General features: G+C 53.3%; 1 protein-coding gene across 1 annotated transcript in view; it reads right to left on the reverse strand.

Annotated features, from left to right (window-relative positions):
- ESRRB (estrogen related receptor beta) overlaps positions 1 to 5,635 on the reverse strand; it is a 54,046-nt gene extending 48,411 nt beyond the window's left edge. The window contains exons 1-2 of the mRNA XM_069736072.1: positions 5,556 to 5,635; positions 715 to 777 (exon numbers count right to left, since the gene is read on the reverse strand). The gene's annotated coding sequence lies outside the window, so the exon portion shown is untranslated. The remainder of the gene's footprint in view (positions 1 to 714; positions 778 to 5,555) is intronic.
- Between the last annotated feature and the right edge of the window lie 365 nt (positions 5,636 to 6,000).

The following is a 6,000-nucleotide window of genomic DNA, read 5'->3' on the forward strand; positions in this document are numbered from 1 at the left end:
GTGACTTGTAATGTTTAAGATTATTGTACTTGTTTTCATTATGTATACCCCTCCTCACATGTAAAGCGCCATGGAACAAATGGCGCTATAACAATAAATAATAATAATAATAATAACTTTATTTCGTCGCTGGATCTCCCGCTGACATCGCTGGATCGGCGTGTGTGACACCGATCCAGCGATGTCTTCACTGGTAACCAGGGTAAACATCGGGTAACTAAGCGCAGGGCCGCGCTTAGTAACCCGATGTTTACCCTGATTACCAGCGTAAAAGTAACAAAAAACAAACACTTCATACTTACCTTCCGCTGTCTGTCCTCCGGCGCTGTGCTTCTCTGCACTCCTCTGCACTGTCTGTGAGCACAGCGGCCGGAAAGCAGAGGTGACGGGGACCTCGGGATCGTTGGTCGCTGGAGAGCTGTCTGTGTGACAGCTCTCCAGCGACCAAACAGTGACGCTGCAGCGATCGACATCGTTGTCGGTATCGCTGCAGCGTCGCTTAGTGTGACGGTACCTTAATATCACCATTGACAGCTTCAATATGGCGACTCAACAGGCTGAGAAAGTCAAGATGACCAGGAGACACTGCTATACATGGAGGGGACAGTTACTTTTTTACGTACATAATCTGGCACTAATATTTCTCACACTGCCTGCGCTATTCCTCCTCTGTCCAGCTGAATGCCTCCTATCAGCACAATGTCCCCATCTTACCAGCACTTGCAGAACTTCACAGAATCAGAGGCGCAAGTTCGGTCACATTCATTGTCTGTGGCCCTAAGAGAATACAGAAAGGCGTGAAGCATCGAGGACAGAGGCACAAGGAACATCAGGGACAGGAGCACGAGGAACATCAAGCACAAGGACATGAGGAACATTGAGAACAGGGGCATGAAGAACATCGAGAACAGTGGCATGAGGAACATCGAGAACAGGGGCACGAGGAACATCGGGAACAGGTGCATGAGAAATATCGGGAACAGGTGCACGAGGAACATCGGGAACAGGGGCACGAGGAACATCGGGATCATCAGGGACAAAGGCAAGAGAAACATCAGGGAACATGAGGGATAGAGACGCAGGGAACATCAGGGACAGAGGCACGAGAAACATCGGGGACAGAGGCATAGGGAACATCAGGGACAGAGGCACGGGGGACATCGGGGACAGAGGCATGAGGAACATCGGGGGGAGAGGAACATCGGGGGGAGAGGCACAAGGAACATAGAGGACACAGACACGGAGAGCATCAGGGACAGAGGCATGGGGATGGAGGTAAAGGGAACATCAGCGACAGGGGAACAGGGAACATCAGGGACAGAGGCATGGGGCAACATCATGGGCAGAAGCACAGGGGACACAGGCACAGAAAACATCGGGGACAGAGGTAAGGGGAACATCAGCAACAGGGGCACAGGGAACATTGGGGACAGAGGTTCAGGGAACACTAGAGACAGCGGCACAAGGAACATTGGGAACGGGCTCAGGGAACATCAGTGACAGAGGCACAGGGAACATCATGGATAGAAGCATGGGAACATCAAGGACAGGAACATGGGGACAGAAGCAAGCACGGGGGACACAGGCACGGGGATCATCGAGGACAGAGGTAAGGGGAACATCAGCGACATGGGCTCAGGGAACATCGGGGTCAGAGGTACGGGGAACATCATGGACAGAGGCACGGGGAATAAAGCCAAGGGGAACATCGTAGAGGCACGAGGAACATTGGCGACAGAGGCATGAAGAACATCGGGGACAGAGGCATCGGGAACATGAGGGACAGAGGCACAAGGAACATTGGGGACAGAGGCATGGGAAACAACAGGGACAGAGGCAAAGGGAACAATGCCAAGGGGAACATTGGGGACAGAGGCACAAGGAACATTGGGGACAGAGGCACAAGGAACACTGGGGACAGAGGCACAAGGAACATTGGGGACAGAGGCACAAGGAACATTGGGGACAGAGGCACAAGGAACATTGGGGACAGAGGCACAAGGAACATTGGGGACAGAGGCACAAGGAACATTGGGGACAGAGGCACAAGGAACATTGGGGACAGAGGCACAAGGAACATTGGGGACAGAGGCACAAGGAACATTGGGGACAGAGGTATGGGGGACAGGCAAGGGGAACATCATGGATAGAGGCACGGGGAACATCATGGACAGAAGCACGGGGAACATCATGGACAGAGGCACGGGGAACATCATGGACAGAGGCACGGGGAACATCATGGACAGAGGCACGGGGAACATCATGGACAGAGGCATAGGGAACATCAGGGGCAGAAGCACGGTGGACACAGGCACGGGGAACATCGGGGAAAGAGGCATGGGGACAGAGGTAAGGGGAACATCAGCGACAGGGGCACAGGGAACATCGGGGACAGAGACACGGGGAACATCAGGGACAGAGGCACGGGGACAAATTCAAGGGGAACATCGGCGACAGGGGCACAGGGAACATTGGCGACAGGGGCACAGGGAACAACGGGGACAATGGCACAGGGAACAACAGGGACTGTGGCACAGGGAACAACAGGGACTGTGGCACAGGGAACATCTTGGACAGAGGCACGGGGAACATCGGGGACAGAGGCATGGGGAACATCAGAACAGAGAATATAAAGGTAAGAGACATGGGGAATATTGGGGACAGAGGAACAACAGGAATAGAGATACAGGATAGAATCCCACGGTTTGCAGTATCATCTCTACGCCGATGACACGCAGATCTACCTATCTGGACCTGACATCACATCCTTACTGACCAAAATCCCACAATGTCTGTCCGCTATTTCATCTTTCTTTTCTGCTCGCTTTCTAAAACTGAACATGGACAAAACAGAATTCATCATCTTTCCCCCATCTCACTCTACCCCTCTACCTGACCTATCCATCAATGTCAATGGCTGCTCACTTTCCCCAGTCCCGCATTCTCGGTGCCTCGGGCTGATACTCGACTCTGCCCTCTCTTTCAAGCCACATATCCAAGCCCTTGCCTCCTCCTACCGACTCCAACTCAAAAACATTTCCCAGATCCGTACATTCCTTGACCAAGAAACGGCAAAAACGCTCGTGCACGTACTCATAATCTCCCGCCTTGACTATTGCAACCTACTACTCTCTGGACTCCCCTCTAGCACCACTCCAATCTATCCTAAACTCTGCTGCCCGACTAATCCACCTTTCTCCCCATTATTCCCCAGCATCTCATCTCTGCCAAGCCCTTAACTGGCTTCCTATTGTCCAGAGGCTCCAGTTCAAAACCCTAACTATGACATACAAAGCCATCCACAACCTGTCTCCTCCATACATCTGTGACATGGTCTCCCGGTACTTACCTACACGCAACCTTCAATCCTCTCAAGATCTCCTTCTCTACTCCCCTCTTATCTCTTCTTCCCACAACCACATACAAGACTTCTCCCGTGCTTCCCCCATACTCTGGAACTCACTACTCCAACACATCACACTTACTCACCTACCATGGAAACCTTCAAAATGAACCTGAAGACCCACCTCTTCCGACAAGCCTACAACCTGCAGTGATCCTCAGTCTACTAAACTACCGCATGACCAGCTCTACCCTCTCCTAGGGTATCCTCACCCATCCCCTGTAGACTGTGAGCCCTCGCGGGCAGGGTCCTCTCTCCTTCTGTACTTGTGTGTGCCTTGTATTGCTCATGTTTATTGTACTTGTCTATGTATGCCCCTTTTTTCACATGTAAAGCGCCATGGAATAAACAGCGCTATAAATATGAATAATAATAATAATACAAGTAGCAGAGGCATAAGGCAAAATGAGGATAACGGCACGAGGAACATCGGGGACAGAGGCTCTGGCAGTGGGGACAGAGGCACTGGGAGCAGCCAGAACAGAGGCATGTGGAGCAGCTGGAACAGATTCATGGGGAAAAGATGGGACAGAGGCATGGGGAGCTGTGGTAAGGGGAACATCAGCCACAGGGGCACATGGATCATCGGGGACGGAGGCACAGGGAACATCAGCGACAGGGACACAGGGATCATCAGGGACAGAGGCACAGGGAACATCAGGGCCAGAGGCATGAGGATCATCGGGGACAGAGGCACGGGAAACATCAATCACAGAGGCAAAGGGAACAATGCCAAGGGGAGCATCGGGGACATAGGCACGAGGAACATTGGGGACAGAGGCACGAGGAACATCGGGAACAGAGGCACGAGGAACATCGGGGACAGAGATACGGAGGACAGAGGCAAGGGGAACAGAGAACAGAAGCATGAGAAACATCAGGGACAGAGGCACAGGGAACATCATGGACAGAGGCACGGGGAACATCATGGACAGAAGCACGGTGGACATAGGCACGGGGAACATCGGGGACAGAGGTAAGGGGAACATCGGAGACGGGCACAGGGAACATCAGGGACAGAGGCACAGGGAACATCGGAACTGAGAACATTGGGGACGGAGGAACATCTGGGATAGAGATAAAGGTAGCAGAGGCACAAGGAAAAAACGGGGATAAAGGCATGAGGAACATTGGGGACAGAGGCTCTGGGAGCAGTGGGGACAGAGGCATAGGGGACATTGGGGACAGAGGCACTGGGAGCAACCGGGACAGAGGCATGGGGAGCAGCCGTGACAGAGGCATGGGGAGCAGCTGGGACAGAGGTATGGGGAGCAGTTGGGACAGAGACATGAGAAACAGCAGGAGCAGAGGCATGAGGAACATAAGGAACAGAGTCATGGGGACAGAGGTAAGAGGAACATCAGTGACAGGGGCACAGGGAACATCGGGGCAGAGACACAGGGAAACGGGGAACATCAGGGACAGAGACACAGGGAAACGGGGAACATCATGGACAGAGGCACGGGCAATATCAGGGACAGAGGCACGGGGAACATCAGGGACAGAGGCACGGGGACAGAGGCAAGGGGAACATCGGAACGGAGAATATAAGGGACAGAGACACTGGGAATAATGGGGACAGAGGAACATATGGGCTAGAGATACAGGTAGCAGAGGTATAAGGAAAAATGGGGATAAAGGCACGAGGAACATCGGGGATAGAGGTGCTGGGAGCAGTGGGGACAGAGGCATGAGTACATCGGGGACAGAGGCATGGGGAACAGCTGGGACAGAGGCATGGGGAGCAGCTGGGACAGAGGCATTGGGAGCAGTGGGGACAGAGGCACGGGAAGCAGTGTGAACAGAGGCATGAGGAACAGCGGGAGCAGAGGCGCGGGGAACATCGCAGACAGAGGTACGGAGAACATCGGAACGGAGAACATTGGGGACAGAGACACGGGGAATATTGGGGACAGAGGAACATCTGGGATAGAGAGATACAGGTAGCAGAGGCATGAGGAAAAACAAGGAACATCAGGGACAGAGGCTCTGGGAGCAGTGGGGACAGAGGCATGGAGAGCAGTGGGGACAGAGGCACAAGGAGCAGTGGGGATAGAGGAACGGGGAACAGAGGGAGCAGAGACACGAGAAACAAGGGACAGAGGCACGGGAGAGCAGCGGTGACTCAGATACTTGCAGATAGAGACCTCACCTCACAATCACATTCCAACACTGTGGAGTCCACTGGGAGAGAGTCTAGGAATACAGAAGAGACCTGGAGATGAAAGATGTGAAGTGCGGGACACGGCTCAACTGCCAGCGGATAAATAGGAGGAGGAAGGCACAACCTGGCAAGGGAGGGGCACTGCTGAGAAAGCCATTATGGGATCACAATATCATAGGACAGGAGATAAGCAGCAGAGACATGATTGACAGCCTAAAGTGACTCTATGCACCCATTACAGGGCAAAAACCCTCCGCAATGTCCCCATACACCTAGTAAAAGGCACTTGACCTCCGAAGTGACCTCATGCACCCAGTACAGGGCACCAACCCTCTGAGGTGACCCCATGCACCAACTCTCTGATTTGACCCCATCCACCCAGTACAGGGCACCAATCCTCCGAGTTGACCCCATGCACACTCTACAGGGCACT

Source organism: Ranitomeya imitator, chromosome 1 (assembly GCF_032444005.1).
Source record: "Ranitomeya imitator isolate aRanImi1 chromosome 1, aRanImi1.pri, whole genome shotgun sequence".
Lineage (NCBI taxonomy): Eukaryota > Metazoa > Chordata > Amphibia > Anura > Dendrobatidae > Ranitomeya > Ranitomeya imitator.